Source organism: Belonocnema kinseyi, chromosome 7, assembly GCF_010883055.1.
Source record: "Belonocnema kinseyi isolate 2016_QV_RU_SX_M_011 chromosome 7, B_treatae_v1, whole genome shotgun sequence".
NCBI classification, from domain to species: Eukaryota; Metazoa; Arthropoda; class Insecta; order Hymenoptera; family Cynipidae; genus Belonocnema; species Belonocnema kinseyi.
In genome coordinates, this window is record NC_046663.1 from 134,944,387 (window position 1) to 134,962,996 (window position 18,610).

An 18,610-nucleotide genomic window follows, 5' to 3' on the forward strand; every position below is an offset into this window, starting at 1 on the left:
TATAAGTAAATTCATTCATGCAAACACTCATACATTTCTATACCTTAAGTACTTTGTGTTACCAATGCGTGATTTCGAGTGTAGTATCTGAAATGTTAAATAAATAACTGAAAAGGAGTTTTCCAGAGTGGTATTGTAAATGTGTTTTTCTAATTACTATTGTTATTGTTCCAAAGATGAACGCGATGATTAATAAAGAACCTTTACAATTAAAAAGCGCGGTGTGGCTGAGTTTTTGAGACGTTTTTTTTTCTTTCACGGAGTTTAGAAAGTGTTAATCTTTTTTAACAAAATGAAAGAGATTAGAAAGGTATTGTGTTGCTTCGTTACTGAATAGGCTATACAGGAGGTTGCTAATGAAAATTGTGTTCTTTAAACGAAGTTAATAAGTCTTGCTCTTTCCCTATACTAGGTGCGATACGTTCACTTTTGAGGATGTTATAGATGAACCGAATACAAGCATTGAGCATACGCTCAAGCTTCGCATTCAGCTCACCAGCAATATCGTCATATGCCACATAGCCGTAGTCAAATAAAGGGAGGATGAGGTTTTAATTAGGAGGATACATGTTGCTGTAGGAAGTAATTCTTTATTCCTATTAAGTTGTTGAGGGGATTCTCAAGGTTTTCCGCGAAATATCCGCAACTTGTTCATTCCAAGTAATAGAGCGATTAGGGGGAAACAGGTGCTATGAGTATATCTATAGTTTTAGCAGAGTTAAGGGTAAAACTACTTATCAAGGCCCACTGCAATACCAGATGCATATCCGCCTGAAAATTTTGAAGTAACATTTGAAGCGTGGTAATAGGCCCAGAGAGGTAAAACTTAAAATCGTCAGCATATATGTCGTACTTATATTGTCGAAGTTCGTTACCGGGATTAGAGGTATAAATACACTGCCGTCGGAAATTGTCGACACGATTAGCAAAAGTACTATTAAAAATCACTGCTGACTTTAAAACGTGATTAATGGTTAAAAAATGGTGCAAGAAACTTTAAAAAAACTTGAAAAGTTTATTTAATTACGCGTCAACTGAGCCCTGATAGAGATATTTATGAAATTTCAGAAAGTATATACTACGTGAGAGGTTAAAAAAAAATTCGAGACTTTCCCGAATTTTGTACATTGTCTTCAACGTGTGGCATTATATAGGAAAGTTGCAGCAAATTCTAAAATTCTAACCGCGCAGTATTTGAAGTCTTATTTTTAACTTTAGCTAAGAGGACTTAAAAAATCTTCATGGGTTCTCGATATACGACTAGAAATTTCCAATCCTCAAATTTTAAGTTTCAGTCGATGAATACTGATGTCGACGCCGATATCAATAGTCGCTGATTATTTCTTAGATGTTGTTTCTTAAATTCTACTCGTAGTGTGACTCAATATTTTTAAGAGAATAAATTGAAATCGACATAATCTGTGAAATGTCATCTTCCATTGAAGCCAATAAAACTTTAAAAATGATTAGGGGTTCCCAAGATATGGAAATAAATGTCCAAGCTTGTCTGCGTCAAGTCTCAGTCGGTGAGCACCGCAAACGGCCAGACGCGCTGCTAAAGCGCCTGAAACTTTTTAACCAAGTTTCTCCATTTTGGAATGAGTAGTCACGTTTCAAAGTCAGCAGTGATTTTTAATAGTATTTTCGCTGATTGTTCCGACAATTTCCGAAAGTAGTGTATTAAATAGAGTAGGCCCAGGAGTGGATCTCTGAGCGACACTATTTTGTTCCCGTCATCAGACCGTTCACCATTGCTAATTTATACTGTTATAGAACGATTATTAAGACAAGATTCAAACATTTTAACTATCATATCAGAGAGGATAAGCAGTTTGAACTTGGTCAAAAGTAGATTACGGTTAACTGTATCAAACGCCTTGGAAAAAAGTAAAAACGGACAACAACCGTTATCTCGCTTCTATGAATTTCAAGTTTTAGGTCCGAAGTTACTTTAAGTGAAGCCTTAAGTGGCCCTGGCACCCCTGGCCTTAAATCCAGATTGCATTAAGGGTACCCCCCCATTCTCGATTTCTGAATTTTGAGATTGTTAATGGGCTGGTAAATGAACAAAGATCGACTTAATAGGTTTGGATATTTCCATACATGTAATTCAAAACTTGAAAATCAAGAAAAAATGTTGACATAATTTTTATCAACATTTTATAAGCTGTTTCTTGCGGTCCATGAAAAGTCTTCTTTTTTATGGCAGGCATGATTTCTGTCAGTTAAAAATCAAGATAAAAATTAAAGAATATCTTTATTAATCTTCTTCATAATAGTCTAAGTTATAGCTATTGATGTATAGAAAAATATATCAAAATTTTAGTTGTTGGATAGTTGTTGAATAGTTTTTGAGTTACAATGCCCGTCGTGTGTCAGCTAGAACTCCAAGAGTATTTCCAATTTTGACTTGAAATTTTCAGGTAATATTCTTAAAGAGTTTTAGGTTCGAATAAGACAATAAACAAAAAAACGATTTTTTGGACCCCTTGAAGGATCCTTGAAGGATGCGTTACAATTTTTTTATTAGAGTTTCTCGCGATATGTCAGAAGGAATTGTGATCGGGAAATTGTTATCAAGAGCTAAGTGTTTAGAGGCAATAAGACCCAGTCTCTCACAAAAAGCTAAATACATTATTTTCTTTTCCAGTTGTTGAAACAATTAAAATTATATTAATATTATGAATCCCTGATTTTTGTTTCTACTAAATTTTTAGTTTACGAATTTCGGCTTGCAGTATACTATTTTTAGTTTTTTGAGCTAATCTACGTTTTTTATCTTATTAGTAACCATTCGCACGGTGGGCTTGTATTAATTTCAGCCTAAAAGGGCCTGCACCTTTCTTTTTTCTTCTGAAATCATTAAAGTAATGCCTTACGATTATATTAAAACCAAAAAGAACAAAAATCGCTGGAAGGATTGTTGAGGCTGGCCTCTACGTGGTTGAGTCAACGACAGAATCTTCTTCTTCGTTCCATATCCTTCATCCATTTTCCGCTTCAACAGTGATGAGACTACTTGTTCGGAAAATTTTTGACCCGATTGAATGATGCTATTTGTCAGTTCTTCTAAACGTATAGTCAAATTACATTTATGTGATATTTCTCGTCGAATCAAAGAAAAACAGTAACTGCAACCACTCTTTCGCTACATCGACAAGTAAGCTCTCTCGCTTGGGAAAATGATTTTGCGTCGAGAAATTTATAAATGTACAGGCTGTGAGTTTCTTGATATTTGGCAAACATGACAAGCACATAAAGTATTGCTACTCAATCTGGCGGGTCTTCTTAATGGTACAATATCCGAAAAAAGTAGTAGTTTCAGGCTGTCGTCCGCAGATTCTTGTACGCAGTATAATTCCCTTTTACAATTAGCGCATACAACAAGAGGTTATCTGTAGCATCTTAACTAAACCTATTTTCTATGCGATCGTTCGGCTTTCCATGTACAAGCATCATTTTCTTCGCTTTTTTGAAGCACATATTTCAGCATATTGCTGTCAACGATTTTACATTAACATTTTCACAGCCACATTCAAAAACCAAAAAAGAGACTACAATCGAGTATAATAAATTATCCTTATGAAAATTGGCGGAAAATACACTACGAGCACGCTTTAAACTTTTAAAAGAAAACTGATTTTCATGGATATATTTAAGAAATTATGAAAGTTTTTCAGGTTAATAAGTGATTCTATGTTCTCTTATTATTATAAGAGCAATTTCTAACGCAAAGTGCAGTAGAAATTCGCTTTTTTTTAAAGTTACCTTTTAACGAACTTGCATAAAAGTTGATATTTTTCAACACACTATAACTTCGGACTTATGCAAAATATAATATTGTAATGTGTTTTTAATTTTCTTGAAAATAAGTCTTCTTCAACTTACATTGAGGCTTTTTTGTCTGCAGTGCACAGGGAATGTGCTATTTCACGAAAATTAAAACTAAAATTTTGTTTGGTGAATTTTCACTTTTATTTTTGCGGGGAGTTTAATTAAATTTAATTTTTGTCTTAAAAAATGTAACGTAGCATGCTCTAAAAAGAAGAAATATTCATAAAACTAATAAAAACTGTAAATTTTCAAACTTTAAAAAAAATTTAATGGGTCACCAAGTTCCCACGATTTTTAACGTTTATATACTTTTTTGATGCCAAACTACAGAGTTTAAACCAAAGGAGCACCACTGATATATTTTTACAAAAATATACAAAATAACCTAAAATAAAAAACATAAAATTGAGTTTGTTCAACAATCCCTCAAACGATTTTTTCTTTTTGTTCTCAAAATAATCGTAAGGTTGCTCTGAAAAGGGTTGTATTGGTCGAAACTACGTATTCTTAATTAATTGAGCACTTTACTTTTAAGCTCTAATCCTTAGCATATGGTAATATATTAGAAAATGTCTTCTACTGATCCATTGACTATAAGACCTATAAATAAAATGAAAATAAATATTTATATATCTTAAAATGCTTAAGACTCAGTATTAAATGAGGGTTTGACCACTCTTGAAATCTTTTGAAACCTTTTAATGCAAGTTACATTCAAGTTCATCTACACCTATTTGATGAAACATTTTAACCTTTTTTGCCGTGAAAATGTACATGAAGAGTCTCCAACGTGTCACAATTAATCAAATATCATTTTGAAGTTCCTGTACTGAATGCATCAGATCATTCAATGATAAACCCGAGTTGGAACGTGAAGATCCATTGAATACGACACTGATCTTTACAGACGGAATGCTTTTTTACGGATTACATCATGAAGATCTTGGTTGTTTACGGGCCTCATGTGATTCAACGAAAAGTATTCCAACATTAATTTGTTGTAGGTTTCTCTGGCGTGCTTTTCTGTTCTCTTGCAAAAAAAACGAGTATTCTGTTTTGAATTTGTAGGCCGCACGGTTAAATATTTTTGACTCATTTTTTGCATACGTCATCTAAATTCTCATATCTTGAAGCACGCAAAGCCGATTTTTTAATAAAATCATTACATTATAGATTATACGCGTCGAAAATGCATATACAGCTAACACTGCATGTTACTACTACTGTTCTTCCATTTTCGACTATAAAACAAAACGTAAACATTTTATCGAAAAAATGACTCTGCTTGCTTCAAGATATGGTTATTTAGATGAGATAACTGTCTGTTACAAAAACTGTCATTATGAAACCGTGAATTCATTTAATTTTGATGTGCAAAATCAATTTATCTATATAATCACCAACAAATGAATCAAAGATTCAGAAAAATTGTCTAGCGTGTGCAGGAATAATGGACGTCTTTAGGGAATTTCGCCTGACTTGTTTAAACAATTATTATTTATTTGCACAATGGTTTGCTCCTGTAAGTCGTAGGAATTCTGAAAGATTATTTTCTTCAGGATATCTAGCACTTTAAAACAAATCATTTGTTTAAACAATTTTTTCTCGTAAATGGTAAAAAAATATTATTTACTGCAATTTATCACACAATCAACTAATGGTCAAAGTACTTTCTTTTAAGATATTTAGCATTTGAGTACTCGGTGCTTACTTTTTAGGCCGAAGTGTTGAATACTTTAAAATCATTTCTTGCATACGTCATCTACATGCTCATATCTTGAAGCACACAGAGCCGCTTTTTCAATTCCATCATTACATTATAGTTTATAATTTAGATTATACGTGAATCTAGATTAAACAGCCTATATAGTTAACACTGCACGTTATTCCTACTGTTCTCTGAGTGCTACTGTGCTTGATTCAAGATATGGTTATTTAGATCTGGTATGCAAAAAATTAGACAAACATATTCAATTGTGCGGGCTTAAAATTCAGACGCGATTGTCATTCTGCTATCCGTAATAGCGACAAAATGACACTTTCATTGTTATGAGATAATGGTCTGTTACAAAAACTGTTATTACAATTGTATACAATTACTATATCGTTACTATTATTATTTATTTTCACAATCGTTTCCCCCTGTAAGTCGTAGGAATCGTTTTTGTCATCAATTGCAGTAAATGGTATTTTTGTACGATGTACGGGAAACAAAGTGTGTAAACAAATGATTTTTTTTAATGTATTAAATATTCCCAGGAAAATTACCTTTTACGATTCCTACGAATTACAGGGGGAAGCGAGTGTGAAAATAATTAATAGATGTTTAAACAAGTCTGACTAAATTCCCTAAAGACTTCCATTATTTCCACATACGTTAAACAATTTATAATTGTAATTTATAATTATATAAATTGATTCTGCACATCAAAATTAAATGAATTCACAGTTTCATAATGACAGTTTTTGTAACAGACAGTTATCTCATAATAATGAAAATTTTATTTTGTCGTTATTACGGAAATCAGAATGACAATCGCGTCTGAATTTCCAGCCCGCACGGTTGAATATTTTTGTCTAATTTTTTTCATGCCTCATCTAAATAGCCATATCTTGAAGCAAGCAGAGTCATTTTTTCGAGAAAATGTTTATACTTTGTTTTATAATGAAAAATGGAAGAACAGTTGTAATAACACGCAGTGTTAGCTGTATTTGCATTTTCGGCACGTATGATCTATAATGTAATGATTTTATTAAACAATCGGCTATGCGTGCTTTAAGATAGGAGAATTTAGATGACGTATGCAAAAAGTGAGTTAAAAATATTCAACCGTGCGGCCTACAAATTCAAAACAGAAGACTCGTTTTTTTACAAACTACCACGTTATTACTGCAAATATTAATCGATTTTCTTGAATATTTTTTTTAATTTATTGTAACTATATAGATAAATTAATTCTGTTAATCAAAATTGAATTAATCAATGATATCATAATGTCAGTTTTTCTTAATGACAGAAATATCGTAACAATGCCCGGTATTCATTCGTTCCGTGTCATTCATCACCCTGTGGGGAATCTTCTGACAAGTTTGACGAGGGTGAACAGGCTCGCTGTGGACATGCATGTACAGCTATCACTGAGTGTCGCTGCTATTTTTCTCTATTGTTCTCTACGTTTTTGATTATTAAACAAAATTCCCAGAAAAGTCACAATTGATTGCTGAGAGACTAGTTTTCTACAGCATGGTGAACGCTGGCAGACTTGATATTCTAGTGATCTTGGTAATTCACAAAATGCCCAAACTGAAAGATTTTGATTCGTAAATTGTTGGAAAGAAAGATTGGTGGAGGCTTTAGCAGATGACGAAGTAGATAAGCAGTCCTTTGGAAGTTCATCTTCTGAATCTATAACTCGCTTTCAAAAAAGTGGATAACTCCTTAAATGTAGGGAAGTCTCTTATATTCTAAGGACGGTTCCCAGACCTCACGAGATTGAGGATCTAACTTATCAATCAGCAAGCTAAGGAACCACTCATTCAATTGCTCTACGGGTCTACTCATATACTAAAAATGCACGAATGGATTTATTCGTGGCATCCAGAAAACTTGAGATTTCTTCTACTGATCTTTTTGAAGCTGAAGAAGAAGACAGTAGCTTACGCGTATGAGCCATAAGAAGAACTGATTCATTATCATAACGCTTAACTAGGGTTGCCTAAGCTTCGTTATAATCAGCACTGCTAATTGTCATATTTTGTAAACGATCTGCTGTCTTCACTTGAAGTGAATTTTTTAAATAATAAAGTTTTTGCATATATGAAATACTAGTTTCGTGAACCGTCGACATGAAAATATCTTCAAAAGTTTCCTATTCGAGTTGATCGCCACTCAATTTTGGAAAAGGAATGAAGGAGCATTAGGAGATTGAACGAAAATTCAGATCAATACGCTATAGAGTCTGGATTAATCATGCTAGTCTTTTCTCCCTTCGGTTTATTCCAGGTAGAGGTCAGAAGAGCTATAAGGGTTATAGAGCGTTGTTCATTTTCTGTGTGACTCTTATCTTAAGACTTTTTAGCAGCTTGTCAATGCTTCATCGCTCACATCATTTTAGCGGGCTCTAAGCATTATCTACGTGGATGTGTAGTTTCGAATACCTTGACATTTAAAGGATTCACTACGATTCTGTCTAGAATAGAAACCTGATTGAACTGGCCTCGAATAGGCCCTCATGCCCTTTTACTAGTGCCCCTGAACCTTACGTAGATCACGTTCTATAAAATGGAATGGCAAGATGGTAAGACGTACATTGTATAGCGGATACGTCTGTTCTGCAAAAATCTCTCGATTGCTTAGAATTCTTTTGTAATCTTTTAAATTCTCTTGAAAATTTCAGAAAAATTTCAGAAAAAACATTTCAGACTCATTAGACCGAGGCGAAATAGACAAAGTTATGGTAAAGAAGGGGATAAGAGAAAGATTAATAAAGAGAGTATCAGAAATTTTTAGGGAGACAAGAAGCAGGGTAAAAGGTAGGAGAGCAAGTAGGAGATAGTTTCTGGTTGGTGAGAGGTGTGAGACAAGGGTGTCCTCTGAGCCCACTTTTATTTAATTTATTAATATCAGACTTGGAAGAAGAAATGAGGAGAAAGGGTTGGGGAGGAGTTAGGATAAGGAAGAAAAAGATATATACACTGGCATACGCAGACGACATAGTGTTGATGGCAGAGGATGAAGAAGGGATGGCGGGATTAATTACAGGATTAGAGAAATACTTAGGAAAAAGCTAAATGTAAATGTAGAAAAGACAAAGACAATTAGGTTTCGAAAAGGAGGAGGAAGGAAGAAAGAATGGCCAGGGAGATGGAAAGGAATAAAGTTAGAAGAAGTCAAAGAGTATAAATATTTGGGATATATCTTGCAGACGAATGGAGATCATACAGCTCATGTAAGAGAAAGGATCAAAAAAGCAGCAGGGGTAATGAAACAGATATGGGGAATAGGAAGACGAAGGTTAAAAAAAATTGGAGAAGGAGAATATGGTTGTTTCATACGCTGGTATGGCCGGTTTTAGGTTATGGAGCAGAGATATGGGGATGAAAAGAAAGGAAAGATATTGAGAGCTTATAAGAAAGGTATATAAGGTGGACACTAGGGGCAGACTGGAGGACGCCAGGATATATGGTGAGAGAAGAAGCGCAAAGGGATAAGTTAAGTATTAGAGCGGGTAAGAGGGCATGGAAATTTGAGACAAAGCTGTGGGATGGAAAGGGAGGGGAGTTCGCGAGAAAGTGTTTGATGGAGGTAGAAGAGAGGAGAGGGAGGGCGATCGAGTTAACGAGATGGGAAGAAGAAAGGAGGGAGTTCTTTAATGATAGAGAAATAGAGGACGGGACTGGAGTAAACTATGAAGAATTGGAAAAAAGGGAGAGGGAAAGACAATTAACAAAAAGATGGGGGGCGATTGAGGAATCAAAATAGAATAAATGGTATAAGATGATAAAAAAGGAAGGGATGCCAAAGTATTTAGAAAAGGGATGGGGAGAGAGAAGGTGGACCAGAATAGCAAGATTTAGACTGGGCAACGAGGTAAGGTAGGGGATGTACTGGGAAAAAGAAGAGAACAGAATGTGTAGAATATGTGAATGGGAGGAGGAAACATGGGAGCATGTATGGGAAGGATGTAGGAGAGGAATGGAAGATAAAGGAAGCTGGCAAGAAAATGTGGTCAAGATTCTAGGGGAAGATGGATTAGGAGAAGAATGGATGAAGGAGTTGGAGGGTGCTAGAGGAGCGAATCAGGGAGAATGAAAGAATGCACGTGAAAAAGGTAAATGGGGGTATAAAAAAGAGAAAGAAAAAGGAAACGGAAGTCGCTTAGATTAGAAGCGTGAAAATTGTAAGTAATGGTAAAGTAAAATTTAAGTAGACTAAGATGCGTTTGCGTTCTCATGCTCTCTCTCTCTCTCGCTTGCTAAGAAGTCCTAAATTACGCTATCGCAGGAAATAGAAATAAGGAACTAGATATAAGACTTTTTGTAAATAGTTGTAAATAATTGTATATATAGAAAGGATAATATTGCAAAAATATATAGATTTAAACGGAAAGATTATTAGGAATGGAAGTCATGTAAACCCTTAGGGGACACATTATGAATAAAGAAGAAGAATTCATCAACTTTGGTCGACGGAGAACGATTACTTCTACAAGATTCTGCAGAATTAAAAAAGAACTAGTGCTTCGTAATTCAGCAGTTGTTCATCGTCGAACAAAGTGGCTGAATTTGGAAATAGTTGAAAAGAATTCCATGCTTTCAGATGAATTCATGGAATTCAAAACATTTGATTGAACTCTACATTAATCAGAGACGATCACTGAAATTACTTGTGCTACGCTTACCAAATTTCGGATAACGTAGCCTACATTTCAATTTTTTTATAGCATCAAATTTTGATGAGCCAATATTTAATCTCGAACATGTTTAAATAAAAGAATTTATTTTGTTGAAAAGTAATTTTACAGTTCGATAAAACTTGAGACCATCCGATTTAAACAGACAAACACATTCTTGATCGCAATTTTGTTGCGTGTTTGAAGCAAGGTAAAGTTACCCTGGTTGAAGATATTGCTTTTCGGGGCCGCACGCACACTTTCAACAAGCTTTTTGATTTGATTTTTTTTCTATCCGCCATTACAAGGTATGGCAATACTCCTAGGACACCCTGTAAACACACACATATGTATATGTATATATATGCATATGTATATCAAAAAGCATAGTTTGCCTATGTAAAAGCGAAAAGAGTGTGTGCATGAACAAGTTTAGTTCGTATAATTTCCCCTTTGTTCTCTTTTCAAGTAGGCTGTGACTTTCAGGTGTAACTTAAAACGTGAGTGAGATACAAAAATTAAAAAATATATTTTCCAAATATCAACCAAATTAGACAACATTCTACTATGTGCAAAAATGAGACGAACACATCCCTGATGAAAATCTTTTTACAATGCCCTTTCCAATAGAATTTATTTTACTTGAATTCTTTTTTAATAATTACTAAACTTAAGTACTATTTTCGTCATAGTTTAGGCGACCATTGTTCTATCTACGATGAAAGTTTTATAGAAAAATATCTTGGAAACATAATGCATATGTGCGCCACTGAGGACTTATCCATTCCTAGTTAGATGATTTGTCATTAAAATTAGTCATTCTAAAGTGATGCCAATAGTCATAAATGCAATTTAAAATTTGATTTAAACTCTAATACTTTAAAATATGGTCATATTTGATATTTATCTAGAAATTATTTTTAAAATCAACCCGAGGCGGTGCGAAATTCAACCCTCACGAACTCGACAAATTTTTTTTTTTCTACTTTTTGCGTATTGACTTTTTCAATGATTACGATAAGAGCTAAAATTTTACAAAGTTTAATGAAAATCGACATGTTATGTATACAGTAAAAAATGCGCTACAAAAAGTATTTGGTCATTTTTAATATTTGCGTATGCCAGTGAGAGACGACTGAATGACTAATAGTAATGACTAATCATCTAACTAGTGACTCATCATCTAACTAATCAAGTAACTATCATCTCCTAAATGGCGCACATGTGCATCATGTTTCCAAGGTTTTTTCAAACTTTCATTTAAAAAAGACCAATGGACGCTTTAACTTGAAAACAATAATTAATGGGTTTCGTAATTATTAAAAAATAATGCAATCAAAATAAATTCGTTTGGCAAGGGCACTGTCAAAACATTTTTATCAGGGGTGTGTTTGCCTCATTTTTGCAAATATAAATGGAAAATTACAAGTTAATCTTTTTTTACCGTGATTTTTACCTAGGCAGAGGACCGTGGTCAAAGGAGTTTGATGACGTATTTTATTATGTTCGCTAAGTACAAAACCATCATTAAAAGTCAAGAAAATCATCTAATTTACTAGAAATTTTTAAGGAAGTCCAGATAATTCTGCTGATTTCAACAAATTTTTAATGAATTTAGGAGAATTTTGCATTATTTAAGAGAATGCTATTAATTTCAAGAGAGATCTTGAGAGCATTAGAGAATTCTGCTGAATTGAAGAGAGTTCTGTCGAACTTAAGAGAATGCTACTGAATTAAAGAGAATTCTACATAATTAAAAATAATTGTACTGAATTCAAGAAAAATAAACAGAATTTTAAAGAGAATGATACAAAATTCAAGAGAATTCTACTGAATTTAAAGGAATTCTGCTGAAATCAAGTTTTTTTTTAATGAAGTTTTCTAGGAATGCGCTTTAAGGTTTTAATAAATTGATAGAGTATTTGGGATTCAAAAATAGATTTAAACAAAATTGTTACTAATTTTTTTCTGATCCTCAGCTTCGATTGCGGTCTCGTCTCACTTTCGCTTTCTACCTCGAAAAGATTGCCACATGTTTTCCAATTTAATATAAAACGAAAAATCGACATTTTTTTATTAAATCACTTTTATTTAGCAAAAAAATATTTAAATTTGATTCAGTATAATGTTTACAATCAGATGTGCAATAGCCACTGAAAAGTTACGGATAAACTGGTCTGTTTTAATTTTAAAGTAGATCTGGACAAAGTGCAATGACCGTGTGCAAAGGTTTGTTTACGAAACGGAGGTTCAAGGTCGCTTACGAGTTAAGCAGAATGCAGATATAAATATTAGATGTGCAGTAGAGTACCCTACATTAAAATATAAAATAACCGGAAAAGTGAATTAAAAATTGAACAAAATTTATGAGTGTCTTTTCGACTTACTTTCGTTAAACTGTTATTCACTAAAAAAAGAACTAATATCATATTACAGGGTGGGCCATCTAGTGGTTTTTTTTAATCATAGCTTATTTCGACACTGACAGTTCTCTGTTGCTCGCCATATTACGAAAAAGTCAGTATCATATCTCCGCGGAATAAACTGAATCGTTTTACGCTTGAACAACGTTGGTTGCCTGCTGTACCCAAATTTGTGCAAAAATTTGGTTAGACGGGCATGCTCGTAGACAATACCCACGGTCCACGTACTCTTACGGTGCGCACAGTCGACAATGTGAATGATGTAGCCGAAAGTGTGCGACTTAATCCCAGAACATCAACTCGTCGTCCATTGCAACAACTCAACATAATCGCACTAGCCTGCGGAGAATTTTGCACAAAGACCTCGGATTATTCGATTACAAGGTCCAATTGACTCAAGAATTAAAATTCCAGGACCATTTGCTTCGTTATCGCTTCTCAGTTTGGGCCTTAGAACAGCTCGAAATTGATGGAGATTTTGCTCGAAAAATAATTTTTTCCGACGAGGCGCATATCCATCCTGGCGGCTATGTTAACAAGTAAGACTGTCGCATCTGGGGCTTGGAAAACCAACGCGTGATCGTCGAGAAGCCAATGCATCCTCAGAGAGTGACAGTTTGTTGCGGATTGTGGAGTGGTGGCATCATTGGGCCATTTTTCTTCGAGAATGAGGTTGGCAATGCCGTGACGGTCAATGGAGAGCGCTACCGAGGCATGATTACCGACTTTTTATGGCCAGAAATTGGGAACATGGACAGAGACGACCTTTGGTTTCAACAAGATGGAGCCACATGCCACACAGCCAATGAAACGATAGATCTTTTGCACACCAAATTTGATAATCGTGTAATCAGCCGTCGTGGTGATGTCAATTGGCTGCCTGGAAGCTGCGACTTAACGCCGTTGGACTTCTTTTTGTGAGGCACCGTAAAAGATGAATGTTATGGGACAACCCACAAACGATTCAGGCCCTTAAGTTTGATATTCAACGAGCTATTCGTCAGATACAGCCCGAAACTGTCAACAACGTCTTGAAAAATTGGGTCGACAGGATGCGCTACTGCAAAGCTAGCCGAGGGAGCCATATGAATGAAATCGTGTTCCATAAATAATGAGAAGGTTTGTTCTTTCCAATAAAGTCAATATAATTAAAAAAAATTATTATTCTTCATTTTACTGCATTATAAAAAAAAACTTCTATGTGGCCCACTTCTTATAAGCGAAAGCTGACTAGTGAGAGAACGTGGCGCGGTGATAAGCCCGAGAGAATCTACAGTACTAGGCAGTCTGATAAGTACCTGAAAATTCTTGAACCTGAACCATTTTCGTCGAGCTTGATCCTTCAAATGACGCCTGTCAAAACTTCAGCCATTTATGTTTACGCATTTACAAGTTACAGCACTGAGAAGCGACTAACCTCCGAGTTTTTTTTAACATGGAAAAATTTGAGTTTCGAGTATCGATCAAACACTGCTATCTTCGCAAGAAAACGATATCCGAGACCAAGGCCAAGCTGGATAAGTCTTACCCGGACTCTGCACCGTCGATTGGAACGATACATAAGTGGTTTACCGAGTTTTGTTGTGGCCGTACGAGCACAGTTGATGCTGAACGATCTGGGAGCCTAAAAGAGGTCACTACACCGATTGAAAATCGAAATCGCCGAAAAACGACCGCATTTGAAGAAGAAAAAATCGTTTTATCATCACGACAATGCGCCTGTTCATTCATGCTTAGTTGCACAAGCAAAATTGCATGAAATCGGCTTGGAATTGGTTCCTCAGCCACCGTATTCAGCAGACCTGGCCCCCAGCGACTATTACTTGTTCCCGAACCTGAAGAGGTGGCTCACCGGTAAGCGTTTTTACTCAAATGAGGAGCTCATAGCTGAAACTGAGGCGTATTTTGGAGACCTTCCGATCAAGTACTTTTCGGACGGTATCAAAAAGTTAGAAAATCGTTGGCCTCGCTGTATCGACCTAAAAGGAGAGTATGTTGTAAAATAAAACCGACTTTGGCCAAAAAAACGTCTCCGTGTTTCATTTTTCAGGGACTTATCAGACTGCCTAGTACAATTGAAGGCTCCAACACTGACATTAACTAAAATCATACTACTCATAAACTGTTAAATATTTTGATGTGAAATTTTATCCCAGTTTTCTCCGAATTTTTGTCGCTAGAAATCTTCTCTTGTTCAAAATCTCCTCGATAAACGAAACGCTGGAAGTTACAAATTCCGATTCACGCTGAGCATCAGAGAGAAATTAATAGCAATTTTTGAAAAATAAGTTTTTGAATTCCTGTTCATCTATAAAGTAAAGTACACCCTAAAGCCCATTCCCTTAAAATTTGATTTAAAAATTCCAAAAACTGACGAACAGGGCCCGAGTTGAAGTGAAACACTGATTAAAGTACTTTTTTAAAGTCACCTTTTTATAAAAGCTAGAAGAGCTACAACTTTTCGCTTAGAGGAGAAAATATTCGCAATACAATTTTACATCCAAATATATGCTTTAAAAATTAAAATCCAAGAACCTTTTGAAAAAAACCCTGGGGACTTCGTTTTTGCACGAGAAAATTGTATGTATCCTTGTTTCGCAGTAAATTTGGCGTTTACACTGAATTCGGGTTAAAACGGTAGCATATTTAGATGCACTCCTTTTTTTAATTTTGCAGGAATCGAAAGACTTCCACAGAATAAAAAAAAGTAAGGAATTACCCTCGGTAATAGAATTCCAAATGAGAATCGTTTTATATTTAGATAACAGTTTTATTAAAGTGCACTGAAACTGTAGTTAAAATTTTCAAACCTTTTAGAGCTCCAGAGTCGAAAAATCAATGATTAAAAATAACATGTGACCTTATGAGAAGATGCACTTTTTGTAATATATCAACAGATTGAAAAATGAACAAATTCTAAAATAATCATCAGATATATCGCACTTTTTCCCAAATCCATATCTGATTTGAAAAGTATCATTCATACCCCATAAGATAGAAGAAAAAAATGTATACCGTAAATGGTCTATGTTTAGAAAGGGGCCTGTTTATTACAAATACTTGGTTTAGGCATAAAATGATCACATGTACACCTGGTATAAAGGAAATAGTCACAGTATAATTGACTTTGTTGTTGCGGAAGAAAGACTCAGAGAGTTAGTTAAAGACACAAGGGTCATGAGGGGTTCTGAATGCAACACTGAACAATAAAAATTGAGAAACTAAACAAACCAGAGGTGCGAATATATTTCCAAAGTAAGATAATCGAAAGCATAGATAGGGAAACATGGGAGGAGCTTATAAAAAACAAAGATATAGAGGGCGCATGGACAAAGTTCCAGGATACCATTGTTAGCTGTACGTTCGAAGTGTGTGGTACCGCGGTTGTAGAAAGAATGTCTAGTAATGCTTGGTGAAATGATGAAATTCAAGCTGCCCAAAATGCAAAGAAAGAAGCGTACAGGAAATCTTTGAACGTATAAGTGATTACAGACACAAAAAGGGAATACTCAAACGATTAATTAAGAAAATTAAAGATAAAATTAGAGCAAAAGAAGAGAAGAAAATACGAAACGGCTTTCAACGAGGCAAGAAACTGCTTTATAAAAAAATTAAGGGAAATAAAAGTACAGAATATGTCAACATTAGGAATAGTAATGGGGAACTGCTATGTGATGCAGACGAAATACTAGACGTTTTCAGAGACTATTTTAGGGGACAATTCAGATATGAAGCTATAGGACGCCACAACTGCGATGTAGAACACGATTCGTTAGAAAACTCAATTGAGAAAGTCTGTGTCACTGAGGTTAGGGATATGATTGAGAACTTGAAAAACGGCAAGGCTGTCGGAGTAGACAGTATTAAAGCTGAAATGCTTAAACACGGTGGCGGGTACATACCACATAGACTGTGCGAATTGATAACTTTATGTTTCGAGATAAGAGACGTCCCAGACGATTGGAAAGAAGGGATTATCGTACCAATAAACAAAAGAAAGGAAGGGAAAAGCGACTGCCATAATTACAGAGGAATTAGCTTATTAAGTACCGTTAGTAAAATATGCTCAAAAATACTTATTCATAGGGTAATGAAAATAACAGAAGAAAGATTTAGGAAGTGAAAAGTGGGTTTCCGCCAGGAAGGCCATGTGCGGATCAAATATTTAGCTTAAGACAAATCACAGAAAAAAATTGAGAGTAGGAAAAAAAGTTTTCTGCGCATTTGTTGACCTAGAAAAAGCTTTTGGCAAGGCAGATAGAAGTAAACTTTGGGAAGTCATGAAAGAGTATGGAGTCAATGGATGACTCCTACAAGCTATAAAAACAATATATACAGGTAGCAAAGCCAGTGTAAGGGTAAATGGGAAATTGAGTGACTGTTTCGTTATTATTCAAGGAGTTAGACAAGGATGCGTTATGTTTTCATGGTTAATTATATTATTCATGGACAAGTGTTTAAGAGTGGCTCTTTGCGACGAAGTAGTTGTGGATCTCGAAACAGTAAGGGTAAGTGAGTTAGTGTTCGCAGATGATAAGGTTGTTCTGACAGAGTCAGACGAAGACTTACACAGAATGTTAAATAAACTAAATGCAAGCATGCAGAGCACGGGCCTCAATATTAACGCAACTAAAACAAAAACTATAGTGTTCGAATGAAAGAGTGAGAAAACACTATGCAATATTTTATTAAATGATGAGAGAATTGAACAAATTAATAAATTCCTATACCTTGGTAGGTTATTTACTAGGGACGGGAAAATAGATGAGGAATTAGATAGACGCGTAAACGAAGGTAAGAAGGTTATTGGTAGAGTAGGGCCCTTTATCAGAAGTAAAAATATATCACATAAAACTAAAATCGTAATAAATAATTCTATATTTGTACAGACTGTACTATACGGTAGCGATACATGGACTTGTCAAAAAAAAGATAAGAGTGAAATTAGCGCAATTGGTATGAGATTCATGTACATAATATGCGGGAAAACTCTGATGGACAAAGTGAGTAACGAAATAATTCTCAAAGAATGTGGTGCAGAAGAGACGCTAATAGACACACGGAAAAGAAATCGGTTAAGATCGTTCGGGCATGTTGAAAGAATTCCAAATGAACGACTAATGAAACAAGTGTATCAAGGTAAAGTAAATGGCAGTTTGTCCAGAGGCAGACCGCGGAAAGAATAGTTAGAATGTGTGAATGAGACCCTTGTTAGAAGAGACATAAGAAGCCACCTAAAAACGAGAGCCTGCATGAAATAATGCATGGACGTAAAAGAAGCTAGAGAAGTATGCCAGGGCAGAAAAGTATTGCGACCAGTAGTTATTAAAAAGAGTGTCAGTAGAGTGAATAAGGCCTGAAAAAAAGACCTTGGACACTATTGAACCCAAGTGGAGAAACTTACATAACGACTTTGTGAGGATCTTCACTTGGGGTGATTGCTAGAGAGATTGATCAGCAACCTGGGTCAGAGCAGTGTTGTGGAACGAACGTGTTATTTACATAAATAACACGAGAATTCTGGTTCAATCTAAAAATGTTCTATCCCTTCCTCACATTACTACTTTCCCCACCGAGTGAGTCACGCCTACCCCGGAAGGGAAATAGCTTGATGGTGTAATAATAATAATATTCGAAAGTTTAAAGTTAAAAAAATCACCCTGCATATACAGGGTATGATATGATGCAAATTTAAAAACCAATTTTAAATCCTAGAGATTTAAAGAATAAATCTGAGTCACTCTGAAACGAACAACACTGTTTTTACCCGGCATGCTCGATAATCACTACATTTTTCAATTTTTTATAAATTTTGTCAACCAATTTAGGGTCTAGAAAATGTGTATATGACGTTATGCAAATATGGGACCCTAAAGCGCAAAAACCAAACTATTTTTAGGTTTTTGATCCTATCAATGGTTATTGAAAAAATGTTATGAATCAAAAGTTTCAAGTTGAAAA

At 35.0% G+C, this 18,610-nt stretch overlaps 1 protein-coding gene across 4 annotated transcripts in view; it reads left to right on the forward strand.

Annotated features, from left to right (window-relative positions):
• Positions 1-18,610, forward strand: part of LOC117176247 (protein VAC14 homolog) — a 193,959-nt gene that overhangs the window by 114,088 nt on the left and 61,261 nt on the right. The window lies entirely within an intron of this gene.